Here is a 23098-nt window from a genome sequence, read left to right on the forward strand (position 1 = left end):
TACTTTGAAATGACTGGAGAGTAAAACGTGGTCAACGCCAACGCCAATGAACACAATGAACGCCGACGGCCTATGGCTTCAGCGCCGCGGTTCTGGCACAACGCTGTCAATTCCAACGCATGCAGGGCACACCTGTTCCTACCACTTGCTCGTGCTTAAAGCACGGTTGAGGTGTCCACTGTTCCGAGAGAGAAGTTGTGCGCCTTCCCTCTGGTTCAGGAGTCCTCCGAAATGTGGACACCTCGCCCTCACGTCATGCTACATATATTCTGGCATAGCAGAGCTAAGCCACTGCTATTTTTTAGGGAAAGAAACTGCGTGCTAACTAGCATCTCGGTGGACATCTGAACTGCGCGGTAACGAAAGGGATAAACGAGAGAGTGAGAGAGAAAGGAAGAAAGATATACCGAAGTGAGGGGGGGGGGGGGGGGCGGAACAATTTAGACCACCTGGGGATCTTTAACGTGCATTTACATCACACAGCACATGAGAGCCTCTTGCATTTCGCCTTCACCAAAACGCGGCCGCCACGGCCCGGTTCGAACCTGCTACCTCCGGCTCAATAGTCGAGCGCCCTCAGCCGCCGCGGTGCCTCATTGGTTACGGCGCTGGGCTTCATTCCCGAAAGACGCGGGTTAGATCCAGGCCGCGGCGGTCGAATTTTGATGGAGGTGAAATTCTAGAATACCGTGTACTAAAAAAATTCAGGTGGCACTTTGATTTTCTAAAGTGCGTAGGGGCGAAATGATGCTTGGTTTATTGGAGTTTAACGTCCCAAAGCAACTCATGCTATGAGGGACGCCGTAGTGAAGGGCTCAGGAAATTTCGACCACCTGGAGTTATTTAACGTTAACTGACATTGCACAGTACAAGGGCATCTAGAATTTTGCCTCCATCGAAATTCAGCTTCCGCAGCCGGGATCGAAAGGTTTTTCGCGCCACTTTGACTGCATCATCATCATCAAACCGTTTATTTCCACCGAAATGAGACTCCTTTTTGGACCCCCCGGCACGCAGGCCTAAGGGAGCCCTACTTAGGAGCCTCGCAAACTAAGGTCTGGTGAAGACTGCCTCTGTGGCACTGGTGACGTCTCCTCTGGATGACATCACACATAATGCCTAATTACTAAGTAATGGCAATCACTATTTAAAGGATAATTGTTCATTAATGACAAAATACGAATTACCTGCTAATTATTTAAGCTACGCTTTGAGGAGTGGAACGCGAGAGGGGGTTGTAGCGCTGCCAGGGAGTCCACGGAACGGATCGCCACCACACGTTCGGCGCGATGCCTTGCCGGCTGGAAGCATCTCTGAACGCAACGCTTTTTGAGGAAAGGTATTGGTGCAGTAATTCTTTGTCATCTCTGTGGACACCCGCACCGCACAGGAAGGGAGGCAGTGAGGGGGTGAAAGATGAAAGAGAAAGAGGGGACGGAAAATTGTATTTGAGGAAAGGAAATTACGCAGTAGCTGTCACATATCTCGGTGAACATCCATCTGTTTGTGCAGGATGGGAGGAAGTGGGAGTGATGAGTCACCCCAGGCACTAAATAGTAACGCCGGCGGACGGACGGGAGAACCATTAACGGCTTTCGCCTAATAGCTGCGGTTTAACTACTGTTGAACCTGGTTACAGAGCGAAAGCTATGGCGTGTCGGGCAACTAGAGTCGCCTTGGCGTCATTAACGTTAAGTGCGTTCGGGACACTGGATAGACATCGAGTCAATAGCTGATCGCGAGTTTACTCAATGAACACTGCGGCTTATTCCTGCAATGCTGCTTGTCTGCCACAACGTCGTTAGCGCTAGCGCATGGAGCTCACATCTACCTCTCACCACCACCATCTACTACTTGAAAACGCTATTGCGGCGTCCATTGATCCAGGAAGCCAGCTATGCGTCCTTCCTTTCCAAAAAAGTCATGCGAGTTTAGAACAATGTCAACGCCAACGCCAGTAACAGAATGAACGCTGACGACCTAGGGCTTCAGTGCCGCGTTCCTGCCACAACGTTGTGAATGCCAACGCATGCGGCGCACATCCGTCACTACCGCCACGTAGCTTAAAGCGCGACTGAGGTGACCACTCTCCCAGGGGGCCAGTTGTGCTATTTCCCTTCGAAGCTCCCGTTCTTCATCGGTTTGGGCGCAGCCTCGGAGCGGCTGTAGGTCGAGTAGTCGGAACGTGTAGTAAAGGAACAGGACGTAGTAAAGCTTACGTTTTAAAAAAATTGCCGTGTCCGGATTAACGTCCCAAAGGAACGCAACACACCCTCTTAGAGGTACACCGCACTGGAGGGTTTCTGTGCGGTGGCCCTGAGACCTTGTACGGTCCAAACTCACTTGCTCAATAAAGTTTTCCATCCATCCATCCATCGGATTAGTTAGACCACACGGGGCTCATAAGTGCTAGGAACGCTCAGCACACGGGCGTCCATTTCCTTGGAATCGAAATGCGTTCGAGGATTTTTCCAGTCTCCTCCTCGGTGCCATCGAAATGTTTAGTTTATGGGGTTTAATGTCCCAAAGCGACTAAGGCTATGAGAGACGCCGTAGTGGAGGGCTCCGGAAATTTCGACCACCTGGGGTTCTTTAACGTGCACTGACATCGCACAGTACACGGGCCTCTAGAGTTTCTCCTCCAAAGAAATTCAACCGCCGCGGCCGGGATCGAACCCGCCATCGAAATGTCAACTAAAAAAAAGGCACTACAGAAACGCGGGTGTCTACAACGCGTGCTGAAATAGCAAGCGAGATGAAGTTCCTGCAGAATAAAAAGAAAAGCAAGCGGTTCCGAAAAATATACGCGTTGAGGGTGGACTCCTGAACCAATCTGCGTGGCAATGAAATTGAGGAGCGAATGGAGAGAACCAGGAAGAGGCACGGTTGCGGATTAATTTCGGGTTAATAAATGCAATTAAATAGGCCCAGCGGGGAACGACCACACACAGCGCACAGCATACGGCGTCTTTTGCATTTCGCCTCAGTCGAAACGCGGCCACCATGGCAGGGGTTGTATGTATGTAGTACCCGCGTCGTCCTGCTCAACAGTCGAAGACGCAAACACAGCCACGGCGCTGGATTTACTTCAGCCAGTGAGTCACCTCTGTGGCTCGAAGGCCTTGTGCGAGGTAGACTTGGTGTGTCCCGAGCCAGTCTTCCAGGACGCTACGCTCGAGACGAACCATTTTGAAGCTCACGTAAAGAGCTTAGAAGAAGCCGGTAGTTAGGTTGGTATGTAGTTGCATATAACCTACGAATCGGGAACCGGTTCGCGCACGGAAAGGCTCGTTCATTGCCAAAGCCTCTAATGTAGATAGTACATCGACAAAACCGACAGGGAATGACTGGAATTTGCGATGAGAGTGCAGAGATCACTTCGATTGCCGAACGAAGTAGAACAATACCACCGCTGGGAAGATGGCCAGAACTCCCATTACCGGCTGAAAATTCTTGTTAGACGTCCCGTCACAAACCTTGCCTGGCCAAAAAATTGCCCGACTACCATCCCTGTCCTCGGAGATGCCATCGCTCTGCATTGTATAAGCGCACCACAGGCCTCACCTTACGCTCTCACGTGTCGATCGCCCGCAAAGGCCGCCGCTGTGGAAACCAGCTGTCGGTCGCGATTGCTCCAGGAAAATGCCAGAAGGTCTCCAGAGCGCCGACGATAACTTCAAGTAGACCCCACTCAGCCCTCTCTTGAAGACCTGTGTGGGGCATGGACACCGGGCCCTCTGCGTCTCTTGCACTAATCCGGGTGGTGGTGGTGGTGAAAACTTTTAATTACTGAAATAGAGTTTGGGAGCCACAGAGTGGCCCCGCTACATGGTCGGCGACCCTAGTCCGGGACACCGCATGACAATGCCCCGTTTCTAGCCCGTTTCACCAGAGCCCTTTGGGACTCAAGCGAGGAGCAGTTGAGGAGGGCAGTCTCCCATGCCTCTCTGGAAGGGGTAGGGGAAGGGGGGAAGTAGGGATTTTGAGTAGATGCCCACACCATGTGGAAGATATCACAGGTCTCCCCACAGTGTGGGCATCGCCCATCCGTGTTAGGATCGTAATGCTTTAAGATTGCAGGACAGAGTAGAGTACCTGTCTGCAGGCGCCTTAAAGTTCGCTCCTCCGTCTTACTCAGCCCCTTTGCAGGGGCCGGGAAAAGGCGGTGAATGTCGCTATAATGCGTTATAATTTCCTTGAATCGCAGCAGCGGCTGGTTAGTCTCCGAGCCAGAAGAGCTGGGATGAGGAGCCCGGTGAGTAAGTGCTCGGGCAGCCGCGTCAGCGGCCTCATTACCTCGTAAGCCCTGGTGGCCAGGAGCCCAAATGATTCTTTTGGGTGTTGGATCAGTGGCAGTCCGTCTTAGAATACAAGCAGCTAAGGGGGAGATCTCCCCTGCGAAGTAATGATCACATGCTTTTCGGGAGACCGTAATGATGATTCTCGAATTGGCGTGGGCGGCAGCAAGCGCCATCGCTACTTCCTCGGCTCGCATTGAATTCGGGGCTCGAAAAGAGAGTCCATCAACGTGCATTTCCTGGTGAACGATAGCGGCCGTGTAAAATCCCGTGGGCGATGAGCCTGCTACGTCTACATAATATACACCAGGTCGGGAGCCGTGTTGTCTCTCAAGAGCCCGAGCCTGCGCTTGTCACCTGTTTACGTGCATGTCGGTGTCCTTGTTACGGGGGAGCGGGGAGACCCAGAGCATATGGCGCCACAGTACTGGGATACGCTCCACCTCCTCTGGAGTGCTGTCGTGTTGGATGTGTAAGCGGTTTAGCAGGCGGCGCCCAGGGGCCGTCTGCATGAGCCGCGTGTATTGGTTCACGAGGTGGGCCTCCCGCAGCTCCTGGTAGGAGTTTAGCACCCCCAATGCCTTGATTTGGCATTAGAGGTAGCCACCGGGAGATCCAGGGCTCGCTTAGTTGCCTTGCGGATGACGGCGTCTATTCGCGCCTCGTCTTGCTTAGTAGTGCGGAGATATGGCACGGCGTAGAGGATCCGGCTAGTCACGAAGGCATAGACGAGCCGAAGCGCGTCCCTGCCCCGCAGACCGCCCCGCTTGTTGGAAATGCGGCGGATCATGCGCCCTACCTGTCCGCCTATTCTCTTGAGTTTCAGAATGGTAGGGTCCGGTCTGAGTCTGTGGTGAATGAAAAGGCCCAGAATACGGAGCTGCTCCACCTCTCTAATAGGACCTCCTGACAGAGAGATGTGAATTGCTGTCCTATCCTTTGGGTTCGCTCTGACATGCAAAAGCTCTGATTTCGCTGGAGCACATTGGAGCCCACAGTCAATAGCATACGCATCGACTAGGGAAGCTGCCTGCTGAAGGCGGGCCTCAATGTCCCCAAGGCTCCCCTCAGTGGTCCAAATTGTAATGTCGTCTGCATATAACGCGTGTTGAATGCCTTCCACCCGGGCCAGTTGGCTTGGGAGGCGCATCATAGCTATGTTGAACAGGAGCGGTGATAGCACCGCTCCCTGAGGGGTACCCCGTGTTCTCATCATGTAAGGGCCGTATTCCTCGCCCTCAATCCGAAGAAAGGCCTGTCGATTAGTCAAGAAATCTCTTACATACGCGTAGGCCCTAGCCCCACAATCGGTAGAACTCAAGTTGACCAGGATGCTTCCGTGTTTAACATTGTCGAAAGCCCCTTTCAGATCAAGGGCGAGGATGGCTTTGTCATTGTGTTGCATAGTTGTGGGTCGTATTACATCCCTGTGCAGCTGGAGAAGGACATCCTGTGCAGACATGTGGGGGCGAAACCCGAACATGGTGACTGCAAAGAAGCCCTTACTCTCCTGGTATGGAGAGAGGCCATCCCGAACCATCGTCTCCATGAGCTTGCCCGCACATGAGGTCAGTGATATGGGCCTCAGGTTGTCCGTATTCACGGCCTTACCTGTTGTAGGGATAAACGTCACAAGTGACGTTTTCCACTCGGGAGGGAGTGGACGCCCGTCCCAGATCTGGTTGATGTATTCTAATAAATAGAGGTAGGCTGAGTCCGGTAGGTTGGCCAGCAGGTTCACTGTTATGTGATCCCGTCCCGGAGCCGTACCCCGGCGCATTTTTGCTAAGGCCGCTTTAAGGTCGTGCAACTCAAAAGGCGCATCAAGTGTTTCATTAGGCCTGCCAGAGTACATGTACTCAGGCCTAGGCGGGTCCTCCGTACGACAAAGATATCTGTCGCACAGATTGTCCGCAAGTTGCGCCGTCGTACCTTGATACCCTTGCAGAGCCCGCCGGAGCTCCTTTTGCGTCTCCCCTCTCGTAAGCGTCTCCCCTCTCCCCTCTCGCCACGTCCCCTTCGAGCTCATCTAATGAGCTGCGGCGTCGCAGCGTGCTATCCAATTTGAATGTGAGAGCTCGGTAGCATACGCTGCAGCCTGCTCTGTGAGTTTGGCTATGCGGTCGCGTAATTTGCGATTAGTTTTCTGCTTTTTCCACCGTTTAGTTAAGCTCCGGCGCGCCTCCCACAAATGCAAGAGGTGGGTGTCCACTGCGGGGATCTCTTCGGTGGTTTGTAGTGTTGTGACGTGTTGTTTCTGAATGTTGTATATGTGGTTAGCCCACTCCGCGTAGCCGCCGGAAAATAGCACGGGAGGGATAGTGTGATTCCGGAATTTGTGCCAATCGGTCAGCTTGGCATGACCCCATTTTTTGCGCGCTGCCTTCGCCATGAGTGTAATCCGGAGAAGGAGGTGATCGCTGCCTAGAGAATCTCCCAAGTTCTCCCAAGCAGCCGCTCTAGCATTTTTAACGAGCGAAAGGTCTGGACACGTGTCGCGGGTTACCGAATTCCCCACTCGGCTGGGATACGCCCGGTCCGTGAGCAACGTGAGGCTGAGGGTGGAGATGAGCTCCGCCAGCTTACGTCCTCTTGCCTGTTCGAAGTGGTAGCCCCAATGAAGGCTGGGAGCATTGAAGTCTCCAACGATCACTAGAGGCTCTTTGGCTGCCATTTTTATCGCGCGAAGGAAGATTTCATTAAAAGTTACGCGCGGCTTATGCGGAGGGCAGTATATGTTGAGGATATGCATTGACGGGTCGCGGCGTCTGAGAAGCAGTACCCGGACCATTGTATATTCTTGCTCGGTACTCAAGTCTAAGTCGACCCGAACCCCGGTGTAAGCCTTATTCACCAGGATGCACGTAGAGGGGCCCCCCTGAAAGGTGCTGTAGCCTGATAATTTAGCGTCTATGCCGGGCTCCTGCAGGGCAACGAGTGCCGGCATGTCACCTAGGGACTGCAGGTAGAGCTGGAGGTGTGACCGTTTTTTCCAAGCCCTATAACCCCTGCAGTTCCATTGGATGATTTGGAATTTTTCAAGGTTTTTATCATTCCTATTAGATGTGCTAGCCATCTTGTTCTATTTATTTACGGGGGAGCGGTCTAGCTCTGGCCGGGAGCCAGCGCAACCCCAGCGAGGGGCCGCACCGACCCAACAGCTGCCGAGCCTGAACCGTGTTCCTTCGCTGCCTGGCGGGAGGCTGTCTTACGTTTGAGGTGAGGGGAATCGGAGCAAGTGGCGTTCTGAATTTCGGTGCTGACCCAGGGCTGCACGGATTTAAGGACCCAATCAGTGACCTGAGCCATAAGGTCGGGAAGTGCTTGCGTTAAAGCTGCCTTGAACATGTCCTGGAAGGACTCGCGGACTGCTGACATGATTTGATTCAAGAGGGCCGCCACTTGCTCCTCCAGTTGCTCGGTTTGGCGCTGGAGTGCCTTTAGGCCGGCGACGCGACGAGCTGATCCGGGAGTCACGTCGTGTTTGGCGCAAGGTCACGTCACCAGAGCCACTCACGCTCATGCACGCGCTCTCCCTCCTCTCCGCTCACTGGCCTCGTGCTCCCCCTCGCGTCGATATCTTCGTCAGTAGTCACGAGACCACTGCTATATTAAGCATGAAATGCTTTTAGCTCCCGTTGTCGGCAGTGTGGTGACGTCACGCCGAGACCGAGAGCACTCATCCGGGCACTGAAATCCACTCATCCGGGCACTGAATTCCAGTCATCCGGGCACTGAAATCCACTCATCCGGGCACTGAAATCCACTCATCCGGGCACTGAATTCCAGTCATCCGGGCACTGAAATCCACTCATCCGGGCACTGAATTCCAGTCATCCGGGCACTGAAATCCACTCATCCGGGCACTGAATTCCAGTCATCCGGGCTCTGAAACGAGAACATCCGGGCACCGTACGAGACTTAACGAGATTTAACGAGACTCTCTAAGCCCTCCTACGCGACCAGCATGCAAGCGCCGGTTGGTCTCCAAATGAGAAAAAATAACTGCTGCCAGTGCCTTCTCAATGTTTATCAAGATATCAGTGGAGCTGTGGGTTTGATAGTGCACGGAATTATAATTTCCGATTTCTAATAACGCGTGCAAAAAGCACATAAATGCCACGTTACACTTCGTTGTCATACGTGATCCGGGGGAGAAGCGCTGCGTTCAAAGGGCAAGGCATCGCGCCGAACGGGTGGTGGCGTTCCTCCCTTCCTTTACGGTGCGGTTCGGGTGTCCACCGAGATGGCAGAGAATTACTGCGCCATTTCCTTTCCTCAAAAAATCTCTGCCTCTCCCGTACACGAGAGTACAGTAAGCATGAAATGTTTACGGGCCTAATGTCATCTCGGTAGACACCCGAACCGCACCGTACAGGAAGGGAGGAACGCCACCACCCGTTCAGCGCGATGCCTTGCCATTTGAACGCAAGGTTTTTTGAGGAAAGGAAATGGCGCAGTAATTCTCTGCCATCTCGGTGGACATCCGAACCGCACCGTAAAGGAAGGGAGGAACGCCACCCCCCCGTTCGGCGCGATGCCTTGCCCTTTGAACGCAGCGCTTCTCCCCCGGGCCCCTGTGCGCCTGCGCGGCTTTGCTTCGATGCGCGAAGCCCCTAAGAGATCACGTATGTCAACGAAGTGTAACGTGGCATTTATGTGCTTTTTGCACGCGTTATTAGAAATCGGAAATTATAATTCCGTGCATTATCAAACCCACAGCTCCACTGATATCTTGATAAACATTGAGAAGGCACTGGCAGCAGTTATTTTTTGTCTCGTTTGGAGACCAACCGGCGCTTTGCATGCCGGTCGCGTAGGAGGGCTTACAGAGTCTCGTTAATTCTCATTAAGTCTCGTACGGTGCCCGGATGTTCTCGTTTCAGAGCCCGGATGACTGGAATTCAGTGCCCGGATGAGTGGATTTCAGTGCCCGGATGACTGGAATTCAGTGCCCGGATGACTGGAATTCAGTGCCCGGATGACTGGAATTCAGTGCCCGGATGAGTGGATTTCAATGCCCGGATGAGTGGATTTCAATGCCCGGATGAGTGGATCTCGGTCTCGGCGTGACGTCACCACACTGCCGGCAACGGGGGCTAAAAGCATTTCATGCTTAAAAACCTTGCGTTCAAATGGCAAGGCATCGCGCTGAACGGGTGGTGGCGTTCCTCCCTTCCTGTACGGTGCGGTTCGGGTGTCCACCGAGATGACATTAGGCCCGTAAACATTTCATGCTTACTCTACTCTCGTTTACGGGAGAGGCAGAGATTTTAAGCATGAAATGCTTTTAGCCCCCGTTGTCGGCAGTGTGGTGACGTCACGCCGAGACCTAGAGCCATCATCCGGGCACTGAAATCCACTCATCCGGGCACTGAATTCCCGTCATCCGGGCACTGAAATCCACTCATCCGGGCACTGAAATCCACTCATCCGGGCACTGAAATCCACTCATCCGGGCACTGAATTCCAGTCATCCGGGCTCTGAAACGAGAACATCCGGGCACCGTACGAGACTTAACGAGATTTAACGAGACTCTCTAAGCCCTCCTACGCGACCGGCATGCAAGCACCGGTTGGTCTCCAAACGAGACAAAAAATAACTGCTGCCAGTGCCTTCTCAATGTTTATCAAGATATCAGTGGAGCTGTGGGTTTGATAATGCACGGAATTATAATTTCCGATTTCTAATAAAGCGTGCAAAAAGCACATAAATGCCACGTTACACTGCGTTGTCATACGTGATCCGGGGGAGAAGCGCTGCGTTCAAAGGGCAAGGCATCGCGCCGAACGGGTGGTGGCGTTCCTCCCTTCCTTTACGGTGCGGTTCGGGTGTCCACCGAGATGGCAGAGAATTACTGCGCCATTTCCTTTCCTCAAAAAACCTTGCGTTCAAATGGCAAGGCATCGCGCTGAACGGGTGGTGGCGTTCCTCCCTTCCTGTACGGTGCGGTTCGGGTATCCACCGAGATGACATTAGGCCCGTAAACATTTCATGCTTACTCTACTCTCGTTTACGGGAGAGGCAGAGATTTTTTTTTTGTTTTTTAGGAAAGGAAATGGCGCATTGACTTTCGCACCTCGGTGGACATCTAAACGGTGCCGTAACAGAAGGGCTAAACGAGGGAGTGAGAGAGAAATGAAGGAAGAGGGTGCCGCAGTGGGCGGTCAGCGACCTGGGCATCTTTAACATGCATTGTCATCGCACAGCACAACTTCGCCGTTATCAAAACGCGGCCGCCACAGCCGGTTTCGAACCCGGGAAATCCGCCTCAGACCGTGGTGCCTCATTGGTTATGGCCATGCGACTAAGGTTATGGCCGCGCGACTAAGGTAGTGTCCACTGCTGGTGAAACGGACAATGGCGACGGCGGCGTATCACGGCAACGCCGCGAAACGCAGAAACGGGCGCCAAAGACGTGCGCTCTAAAAAACTGCAGTGCCGGGATTAACGTCCTGAAGCAGTGCAAAACACACGCAGTTTGAGGTTTACATTGCACTGGCACCGGAGGGTTTGGGATTAGACCACCCAGGGCCGTTGAGCGCCTAAGACACGGGTTGGATCCCGGCCGCGGTATTCGAATTTCGACAGAGGTGAAATTCTAAAGGGCCGTGTACTGCGCGACGTCATTCCATGGTAAAGAACCCCAGTTGGTCGAAATTTACGGACCCCTTCACTACGGCGCCCCTCATGGCGTCAGTCGCTATGCCAGGTAACACCCTCCAATAAACGATACCTCAAAAGCGCGGCTTGGGGATGGTGGAGGGTTAAAAAAGGCCGTGAAAGGTTAGCAGGATTCAAGGGTACCTCAAAAGCGCGGCTTGCGGATCGTGGAGGGTTAAAAAAGGCAGTCAAAGGTTTGCAGGAGTCAAGGGTTGCGGATTAATTTGTACCACCTGAGGTTCTTTCTAGTGGACCGTGTACTGCGCGATGTCGGAATGCAGCGTTCGGAGGCCGTGTGGGCGGAGGCGCTTCAGTTCCGGTCCTCAAACTTTATTCTTTGCGACCGGATTAACTCATCCCAGCCGTCTGAAACTAATATCATCAGCCTCCGCTTCTCGTCAGGAACCTGCCGATACCAACTTTTTCCGGTTTAGGCTACCACATCAAGAGGCAAGTCCATGTCTTTTCCTCACAGCGCTGCGCTAAGAGGCTCACCCTCGCGACGCAGCAGCCACCGATACCGAACGCCGCTTGAGACGCAGCTTCACGCTCGGACAACAGGCACGTCGGTGCCTCGAAGGCGGCATGGAACCCATTGCAGTAGAGGGAGAAGACATATCACCCTCGGAACTGACATCTAACAACGGCTGGCAATCAGCGCACGACAAGCGATGCTCAAGTCGCAACTATCCTCCCACCATTACTCCGAATCAGCCGCCAGCCTCGGCCGGTCGCTTGCCCCGGCCGCCCCAACTGTCTTCGCTACGCCACCCCAAGCTACCCATCGATGATCATAAGATCATCCTTCGTCCCCGTGGCGGCCTCAACCTTCAGACCGTGAATGGCGCAGTGCTTCGCGATGCCATTCTGCCAGCAGCCCGCCTCGGACCACAAGAGGCCAAGCCTGACACATTCATCATCAATACCCTCCAACACCTCATCCTCATCAACACTCCCGACCCGCAGCGCCGACTCCGCTACCTTGCCATCAAGTCCGTGCTCATCAAAGGAACACCCTACGTCATATACTCCTACCAAGCAGCCCCGGAGGACTGTGCCCGCAGCGTGGTCCATGGGGTCCCTCTCGATCATTCATACGAAGACATCAAGGACCGTCTTAGTCATGAGCGGAACCATCCAATCCTCGAATTTAAACGGATGGGCTCGACAGAGGCCATCATTATTCTCTTCAAAAAAGACTGGGTGCCCAAGCACATCTATTACTGGTCCGTTCTCTACAGATGCTACCTGTTTAGAAAGAAGATTGAGCACTGCTTTAACTGCGGCGCACTCTGCCACCGCGCGGATGTGCGCCCGGCTCCCAAACAACGCCGCTGCCCCGGCTGCGACCAAATAGAACTCCCCGAGGACCACTCCTGCACGTCGCAATGCAAGATCTGCGGCAAAGAACACCTGACGGCGGACAGAACGTGCAAGGCGCGCTTCCGCACTCCATACATCGTCAAAAAGAGGTATTGGGATGCCATGCGCGCCGCCGAGGCAAACGCCAGCCAGGCTTCCACCAGTAACGCTCCATCCCAACACCGCAACCGTTCCACGACCCGCAAGCCCCAGGCCCCGCGGCTCACCCCGAAGTCCTTCCCGGTGCTGCAGCCTGCCGCACCGAAACAGCCGCCTAGTACTAGCAAGCCCAAGGCCCGGTCCCGCACCTGGACAGGAACCAGGCCGCCACCACATCCAGTCCCCCCAGGGCCGCCTGCCCAAGCACCCGGCCGCTGCACCACCAATCACGTGAGCTGGGCAGGCGTAGTCTCCCAGAACTCCGCCAACCCCCTCTATGAAGAGCTGTTGCGTGTCCACGTGCAGCTCGACTCCCTCTAAACTACCAACCTCCACCTCCAGGCCCAGCTGCGTGCTCATCAGCAGGCCCAAACCCCTACACCGGGCACAGCAGCCCCTCCGCTCATCTCCTCCATTTCCACCTCTCTATACTCTTCCACCTCCACTCCTCCCTACTCACGAGCCACCAGCCAAGAAGCGGACTGACACTCCCCCTACCTCATTGACCACAGGAACCCCGGCCGAGATAAGCCCAGTACTACTCCCAAATTCGAAGAACTCATGGAAGCCAGAATTCCGGCTGCGGTGCAGACAGCCATCCAAGCCTTCGCCAATGAATCCTCCAGGCTCACTACCCGTCTAGACGAATTGGCTCGCCAAATTGACGAAAGAATTAAGGAGCAAGAGGCTCGCTACGCGGCAGCTTGTGCCGCCGCGCGGTCTAAAAAGCAAGCCAAGCTCCACACCCTCTTGGTGTCGTTCGCCTGCACGGCGAACGACACCATCAGTGATGGCGAGGCCACGCACTAGCCCCACCATCAGGCAGTGGAACTGTCGCGGCTTTAGTTCCAAGCGGGGAGTGGTTCACCAGTTCCTAAATCGGTCAGACGGCCCCAACGTGCTCGCGCTGCAAGAACCCTCTAATCCCCTTACCCTACCCAGCTACCTTCCCATCGTCTCCATTTCTCCTACACCCCCTCGGGTTGCATTCCTTGTACGCCGTGCGCTCACTACCATCTCCCACACCTTAGACGTCACTGAAATAGATCATCTCCTCATTGAACTAGTGCCGTAGCACAATCGGGATAGCAGTCTCTTCATCCTCAACGTATACAGCCACCCGAAGTACCTGCGGCACGACTTCTACCGACTATTCACGCTTGCCAAGCGCGCCGCACAAAAATGCCTCCTCCTAATTGTAGGAGACTTCAACGTCCCACAAACGGCCCGGGGCTACACAACAGACACCCCAAAGGGACGCAGGGTATGGCTCGCAGCTCAACAGGCTCGCTTCTCCCTTATCACAGACCCCACCACCCCTACTCCCATTGGGAACAGCGTCTGCGGAGACACTACTCCCGACCTCACCTTCACCCACCGCCTCCCCGACGCTGAGTGGTGTAACACCCAGGAGAATCTCGGTAGTGATCACTACATTATCGAGATTCTCCTACAATAAGGCCAAACGCGCAGACCCCCTCGTGGTGCTACCATCACGAAGTGGGACTTATTCCGCACTTCCCGAGCAGCTAGTACTCTAAACACCATATCAGACATAGCTACTTGGACCGACCAACTCCAGCGTGACGTCCGCGCCGCGACTCGCCTCCTCCCAGAGGACTGCCCTGCAGGCGCAATGGATTCCCATCTCATGCACTTATGGGAGGCCAAGGCGGGTCTTGAGCGGCGGCGGCGGCGTCAGCGCTGGAATCGAACGCTCAAACGCCGGCTGGCCCAGGTCAACAAGGAGATTGAGACACATGCCATGACCCTATCTCGCCAAAATTGGGAATCCCTCTGTAACAGGTTCGACGGCAACATCAGCCTGCCTCAGACCTGGAACCTATTCCGCCATCTCATTGATTCGACTCAGTCCAAGACACACCAGCAACACAACCTCACAAAGCTCATACACACATCTGAGGCCTCCCCGCAGGAACTCCTCGAGGAGCTTTGTGATCTCTACTTCCCCACATATCCCTCCGCAGACCACCCTGACTACTCAGGCTCACCCAACGACCTCCTCTGCCGACCGATCACCGAGGCAGAAGTCAGGGCAGAACTTCAGCACCTCAACACGTCCTCAGCTCCTGGCCCCGACCGAGTGCACAACAAGGCACTCCGCAACCTCGATTCCCCCTCCGTCAAAGCCATAACCGAACACTTCAATGAATGCTGGATGCGCGGCGCCCTCCCACCTCAGTGGAAAGACGCCAAAGTAGGCTTTATTCCCAAATCCGGCAAAGCACTTCCCCTGTTAACCTTCGTCCCGTCTCCCTTACTTCGTGTGCGGGCAAGCTCATGGAGCACGTTCTCCACACCCGGCTCAGCCGATATCTGGAGAATAACAACCTCATGCCTTCGTGCATTTTTGGTTTCCGCCCAGGCTTATCCACCCAGGACGTCTTTCTACAACTCAAACACCACATCCTTGACTTCCCCGCGGGCGACACCAAGGCTATCCTTGGTGTCGACCTGACAAAAGCTTTCGATAACGTTACCCACGCAGCCGTCCTGAAGGCTTTCACGCCCTAGGCGAAGGTCCGCGGATGTACAATTACGTTGGTGACTTTCTCTCCAAACGCGCAGCCACACTCACCTTGGGTGATCACCAGCTCCCCGGTGTCTCACTGGGAGCACGGGGAACGCCTCAGGGTGTTGTGCTGTCTGCTATCGTCTTCAACATAGCCCTTCTCCAACTCCCTCTCCAATTCGCCCAAGTTCCCGACATACATTTCAGATTCTATGCTGACGACATCACTGTGTAGGCCAATCGAGGCAGTGATGGCTACATAGAACACAACCTACAACTGGCCCTCAACATCATCGACTCGTACGTTCGCGTGCGCGGCCTAGCCTGCTCCCCTTCCAAATCAGAACTCTTCCTTTACTGCCCCATGCCGCACGACCCCGCCAACCCTCCCATATCACTTAAACTAGGGAATCATCCAATTCCCCTCGTCTCTAAGATACGCATCATGGACCTTGTCCTACACTCCGACGGCGCGCACGGCGACACCATCCAAGCTCTCCAGACCCAAACTCAGCAAGTCACCCGTCTAATTCGACGCGTGGCGAACCGGCGCGCAGGTCTGCGAGAGCAGACCACTCTACGCCTCACCCAAGCCTACATCACGAGCCGCACGGCGTACTCATTCCCCTACCTCCCCCTAAAGCAGAAGGAACGGGACCGCATCAACACGCTCCTCAGGAGCTGCACGAAGGTCGCCCTCCGCCTACCTCCCAGCACGTCTACTGCCCGGCTCCTCAACCTCGGTACCCACAACACGTTTGAGGAGCTTGCAGAAGCTACTCTAACAGCGCAGCTGACTCGATTGTCGAGTACCGCGGCAGGCTGCACTCTGCTCTGTCAGCTAGGCATCGCCCCGATCATCCATCCTACCGAGGTGGCCCCCCTACCTCCAGACCTACGCTCCCATCTCATCATCCATCCCATCCCTAAGAACATGCACCCGGAGCACGACAGAGAACGCAGGGCAGCCCGCGCCAAAGCGCTGCACAAGCTTTGCCGCGACAGTTCCGAGGTAGCCTATGTGGACGTGGCAGCGTACTCGTCGGGCTCTCGCATGGTCCTCGCCGTCGCTAACAATCAGACCCGATAACTCGCATCAGGCTCCATCACCACAGACTCATCAGAAATTGCAGAGGAAGCAGCCATTGCGCTAGCTCTCATCTCCACCTGTGCCACAAAGATTCCCTCCGACTCAAAATCCGCCCTGTCCAATTTCTCTAAAGGCTTGATATCCCGCACCGCGGCACGGCTTCTGCGCTTCTGGCACCCCACCCGCCCTGTAACCTTATCTGGGCCTCCGCACACGCAGGCCTCCCGGGTAACGAGGAGGTCCACTCCCTCGCCCGAGGTCTCAGATTCCGGGCTGGAGTTGGACACCCTCCGCCATCCCAGGAGCGTCTGCTTACGTTCAGAGATATCCTTACCCACTACCGAGATACCCGGCGCGTTGACGCACCACCAGCTCCCTCTCTAACCCTAACCCAGGCGTCCCACTGGCGCCGACTCCAGACCAGTACTGCTCCTTACCCTATTCTTCTGCATGCCCGCTACCCCGATCAGTTCCTTTCCTCCTGTAAGCTCTGCGGGAAACCGGGAGACTTTATTGATATCCTTCTCACATGCCCCACCTTCCCACACCCTCCATCCCCAACCACGGCGGAGTCATACTGGGAGACTCTCCTGGCCAGCTCCGCTGCTGCTGACCAGCGCCGCATAATTACCGACGCCTTGAAGCGGATAGCCCTCCAAGGACTGTCCTTTGCCCTTTAAGGCAACCCCCTAAGGGTTGCCTCGTGCCACGTAAGGCGAGGCAGGGTTTGCCGCCTCTGCATTGCTTGGAAATAAATGTTTCAACCACCACCACCTGCCCGATTTCATTCCAAGCTAAAGAACCACAGATGGTAGAAATTTCCAGAGGCCTTCACTACGGCATCCATCATAGCTTGAGTCGCTTTGCGAGGTAAAAACCGGCCATAAATGATACATCAAAAGCGTGGCGTGCGAATGGTGGAGGGTTAAAAAAGGCAGTCAAAGGTTCGCAGCAGTCAAGGATTGCGGATTAATTTCGACCGCCCGAGGTTCTTTGACGTGCACTGGTATCGCCCAGCAGACTTCATAAGCGTTTCGTCTCTATGGGAACGTGGCTATGGACACGTGACACATACGTGCGACATACTGCAGTTAGTGACAGGGGGAAAATTAGCAGCGGTTGAACTGCTGTTGAACCTGATTAGAGAGCGCAAGTTATGGCGTATCGGCCAAGTAGACGCGCCTTGGCGTGTGTAACGTTAAGTGCGTTCCGGACACTGGATAGTCAGGGCGGCCACCCTGCCACAATGACAGGTGGCAGTTAATAGTTGATCGAGAGTACTCACCCAATGAACGCTGCGGCCAATTGCTGCAGTGCCGCCTGTCTGCCCCAACGTCGTCAGCGCTAACGCATGGAGCCCGCATCTATCCCTCAGCACCACCACGTACCTGAAAGCGCTATTGAGGCGTCAATTTACCCGGGGAGTTAGTTTTGCGCCCTTCCCTTCCACAAAAGTCACCCGAGTCTATGACGTTGTCAGCGGCAACGCCAGTAACACACTGAACGCGGATGGCCTATGGCTTTAGTGTCGCCTTGCTGCCACAACGTTATCAGTGCCAACGCATGCAGTGCACATCTCTCACTACCGCCACGTAGCTTAAAGAGCGATTGAGGTGCCCGCTGTTCCAGGGGACCAGTGATGCTGGTTTAATTTCGTTTCGAAGCTTCCATTATTATTGGTTTCGCCGCAGCTTCGGAACACTTGAAGGTAAAGGAGTCGGCGAAACGTGTAACAGGACGTAGTAAAGCTTATGCTTTAAAAAAATTGCTGTGTCGGAATTAACGTCCCGAAGCAACACACACTCTTTGAAGCACACCGCACTGCAGGGTTCCGGATTAATTACACCAACCCGGGGCTCTTAAGCGCTAAATAAACTCAGCACACGGGCGTTCGTTGCGCCTCCATCGAAATCCGTTCGAAGTTTTTCAATCGCCTTGCAGTCGTCATATATAAACGCAGGTGTGTCTACAACTCGTGCTACAGTAGCAAGTGAGATGATGAAGTTCCTGCAGAATAAAAATAAAAGCAAGCGATTTGCAAAAAATATAAGCGTTAGGGGTGGACGCCTGAACTAATCTGTGTGACAATGAAATTGAGGAGCGAGTGAAGAGAACCAAGAATAGACACCTTTGCGGGTAAATTTCTGGTTAATAAATGCAATTAAATTGGCCCACCGGGGAACGACCACTGACAGCGTACAGCATTCTTTTGTATTCCGCCTGAATCGAAGCGCGGCCACCATGGCAGGGACTGAACCTGCGTCGTCCAGCTCTGCAGTAGAACTCGCAAACACAGCCACCGCGGTGGGTTCACCTCAGCCACAGAGTCACACTGGCCACGAGGTGCACAGCTGAAGTGTAAGGGTTGCCTAAAACACTGTTTGGTACGGGTAGTTCGTGGTGACTGTTAACTGGATAATTATGACAACACTGATAGTGGCCCTGTGCAGTACATAAGGCTGTAGCAGTCATTATTAATGCATGCACAGCTATTCTATCATTTTCATAATGGCTTTCCCGATATGAAGCTGTTTTAGGATTGGTATTCTTTGTTCTTGTTGACAGATAATGTGTGTTGTTATTGCTTGCTGATTTCTTGTTTTGGTCTCCTTACAGGGAAAAAGTAGTGTGTACGTGCTTGTCGCTAATGCTGCCACCACTTTGCTCTCAGAAAGTAAGACACCTGCTTTTCGTTTTTTGTATGGATACGTGAGTACTCTGTTTACTCAGCAAAAAAAATGCATCGGCTAAGGTATTGTTTAACGCAAACAGCTCAGCGAAAAGCTGATCCCGCAGGTGCGATGGCGTTACTGGGCACAGCTGGGTCAGAAGCCTCCCTCTTGCTTTTGTGAGCAGCCTTGTTGAGCAGCGATGCTCTGTTTTATGATGAAGCCTGTTGGGGTTGCCTTTTGCTTCACCTACAGTTTTGTTAAGCCGTTGGTAATGGTTTCTCGCACGAGCACACCGAATCTTGGCTGCCAACTGCGGTTGATCTGACGGTCCCGAGTCTGCCATGGCGAAGGTGCTGCTTGCAGCTGTTGCGCGCAGTCATGAAGTGCAGCCACTCCACAGCATCCATATCGAGCCTGTCATGACTCTGAGGTCTTCTAGTAGGTTGTCATGCCCGCCCACCGATCAGCCCCGCAAATGGACGAAAGACGCTGCAGGACAGTGCTCAGTGGTGCGGGGGCTGGTAGACCGATGTATGGAAGACGAAGAGGAAAGGCCAAACGACAGCTACAGGAAGGAACGTCATGTGTAGGTGTGTGCGTGAGAGTTCGCATAGTGGCAGGCGCTGTGCCACAAAGCTGTGTACGAAATGGTTGGGAGTGGCAGGTGAGCTGGCGACGAAGGGACTGGCCAAAGGCGGAAACCCCGGCTGCTGCACAGCGCGCCGTCCTGGTATAATGTGTCACCCGGTCTCGCGATGGCCTGCAGGGGGGAGCAAGGATGCCTGCATACCAGCCGTAAGGTTGCGCAACTCGCATAATTTTTTCATCCCTCTCCTAGCGACCTCCTTCATCGAAGTATCTCAAGTATTCCAAGAGCTGGCCGGGCCTAAATGCCTTCTTTGCACAGAAGGAAAAATGAGTGGTGTTGAATGACTGTGATCCCTAGTTCAGTGCGTTTAGGGGGACAGGGAAATATCTGGAATGGGTTGCTACGCTCGGCAAACACTCCTCTCGAGTTAATTCTCTGCACGCTCACTGGTACCCACTATTCTGCTATACGCCGTGTGTCCCCCTATTTTAAAGCACCTCTTTTATTACACCCACAGAACGGCTTTGATAGGGTAATATAACCATTTGGAGCCAAACAGGCGCACTTAGTGCAGTCGAACTTGTACGCGCGCCACAGTGGATCCATGGAGTAGCGCTCATCGGGTGACACATCAGGCATTTGGGATTTCGTTGCTTGGTTTGTGGCTTTTAACGTCCCAAAGAGACTCAAGCTGTGGTGGATGCTGTAGTGAAGGGCTGCAGTAATTTCAACCACCTGATGTTCTTTGGACATCGCTGAAGCAGGGGCAGGCTGAGCACGAGAGAGCTTAACTTTTTTATTCTTGTGAAAAATGAAAATAGGAGCTCTGTATACAGTGTAGAACAGTTTTATACCTTGCATGCCGCCTAGGGAAGGTTCCCTACGACATACTCTGGGAGAGCGGTTTCATTAAAGTGCAGGACATCTTGACCGAGTGGCCATTATTTCAAATTAGCATTCTTCAGGGGTGCACAGTTAACTGTTTATTCTTGTGAAAAATGAAAATAGGAGCTCTGTATACAGGGTAGAACAGTTTTATACCTTGCATGCTGCCTAGGGAAGGTTCCCTACGACATACTCTGGGAGAGCGGTTTCATTAAAGTGCAGGACATCTTGGCCGAGTGGCCATTATTTCAAATTAGCATTCTTCAGGGGTGCCCACAGTTTTGTGCCGCGGCTAAAACGTAAAATAGCTCCTCGACAGGCAGCGGAAGAAAGCGGTTCCGGCCCGACAGCCGCGGTGTTGATGCAGCCCTTACCTGGGGCGGCGCCGGCCCCCGAACCGAGTGGCTACACAGCACCGTAAAATAAAAACATCAATATGGCTGGCAAACCTTCTCAGAAAGCTAAAAAATTAGACCAATTCGAAATCATTCAATGGAACTGGAGGGGTTTTAGAGCTTACAAAAACCGGTCACATCTCCAGCTCTACCTGCAGTCCCTTGGTGACATGCCGGCGCTTCTTGCTTTGCAAGAGCCTGGCAATGATGCTAAATTCTCTGGGTATAGCTCGTTTCAGGGGGGGGCCCTCGACCTGAATCCTGATGCATAAAGCATACACCGCGATTCAGGTCGATCTGGATCTGGAGACTGAGCAGGAATACACCATGGTGAGGGTTCTGCCTCTCAGGCGCCGCGACCCGTCAATACATGTACTTAATGTGTATTGCCCCCTGCATAAGCCGCGTGTTACTTTCAGCGAAATTTTCTATCGTGCTCTCAAATCGGCTAACACTGAACCCCTGGCTGGTGATCATTGGGGATTTCAACGCACCCAGTCTACACTGGGGGTATCACTTCGAGAAAGCCAGGGGACGCAAGCTAGCGGAGCTCATCTCCACCCTTCGTCTTACGTTGCTCACGGATCCGTCTTGCCCCACACGTGTGGGCAACTCGGTCACCCGTGACACGTGTCCTGACTTATCTCTAGTTAGGAACACTACAAACGCCACATGGGAGAACCTGGGCGATACCCTGTGCAGCGACCACTGCCTTCTCCGCATCACGCTTTTGGCGAAGGCAGCACGTAAAAAATGGGGACAGGCGAAAATAACCAATTGGCAGCAATTTCGATCTCAGGACGTCCCTCCCGTACTATTCTCCGACGGCTATGCGGAGTGGGCAACACAGGTCAACAACATACAGAAACAACACACGCAAACACTTCACTCCACCGACGAGATCCCCGCAGTGGACAATCACCTCCTGCATCTGTGGGAGGCGCGCCGGAGCTTAACAAAACGATGGAATAAACACAAGACGAATCGCAAGCTTAGAGCTCGCATTGCACAACTTACAGAGCAGGCTGCGGCATATGCCGCCCAGCTCACAGACACCAATTGGATAGAACGCTGCAACTCGGCAGCGCGTCAGATCAGCTCGAAGGGGTCTTGGCCTCTCTTACGCAGCCTCATCGACCCTTCTCAAACGAAAGGGGAGACGCAAAACCAGCTCCGGCGGGCTCTGAACGGGTACCAAGGTACGACGGCGCAACTTGAGGACACTTTGTGCGACAGCTATCTCTGCCGCACAAATGACCCGGTTGGGCCCGAGAACACCTACTCCGGCAAGAAAAATCAGGATTTAGACGCCCCTTTTGAGTTGCATGACCTTAAGGCGGCCCTGGATAAAATGCGCCGAGGTGGGGCACCGGGTCGGGATCGCATAACAGTGAAACTGTTGGCGAACCTCTCCGACTCTGCATACCTACATTTGCTACAATACATAAATCAGATCTGGGATGGGTGTCCACTCCCACTCGAATGGAAAACATCGCTTGTAACGTTCATCCCCAAAGCATGTAAAGCCGTGACTACGGACAACTTGAGACCCATCTCATTAACCTCGTGTGCGGGAAAGCTCATGGAGACGATGGTTCGGGATCGCCTCTCTCCATACATGGAGGGTAAGGGCCTCTTTCCAGACACTATGTTCGGGTTCCGCCCGCACATGTCTGCACAGGATGTCCTACTCCAACTACACAGGGACATAATACGACCCCCAGCCATGCAACAAAACGACAAGGCCATTCTCGCCCTCGATCTTAAGGGGGCGTTTGACAATGTTAAACATGCCACCATACTCTCTAACTTGAACACCACTAACTGCGGGGCGAAGGCCTTCGCCTATGTCAGAGACTTTTCCTCTCTGCGCGTCAGGCACTCCTCCGGATCGAGGACGAGGAATACGGCCCGTACTCTATGGGTACACGAGGTACACCACAGGGGGCGGTGTTATCACCGCTCCTTTTCAACATCGTCATGATGCACCTGCCCGGCCGACTGGCTCAGGTGGAGGGCATAAAACACGCACTCTACGGAGACGATATTACAATCTGGACCACCGAGGGGAGCCTTGGGGAGATGGAGGACCGCCTTCAGCAGGCCGCCTCCATAGTCGAAGCATATGCTGCGGACTGTGGTCTCCAATGTACTCCAATGCTAAATCAGAGCTTCTACACGTCAGGACAAACCACAAGGACAACACGTCTCTACACATATCTCTGTCGGGCGGTCCCATCGGAGAAGTGGCAGAGCTCCGGATCCTGGGTCTGTTCATCAATAACAAACTTAGGCCGGACTCTACTATAGCGAAACTCAAGAGCATAGGTGACCAGGTAGGACGCATGATCCACCGTGTTTCCAACAAGCGGGGTGGTCTGCGGGGCAGGGACGCGCTACGGCTCGCCTATGCCTTCGTGACCAGCCGGATCCTCTACGCCGTGCCGTACC

This window comes from Amblyomma mixtum, chromosome 4 (genome assembly GCF_055824585.1).
Source record: "Amblyomma mixtum isolate Tamu chromosome 4, ASM5582458v1, whole genome shotgun sequence".
Lineage (NCBI taxonomy): Eukaryota > Metazoa > Arthropoda > Arachnida > Ixodida > Ixodidae > Amblyomma > Amblyomma mixtum.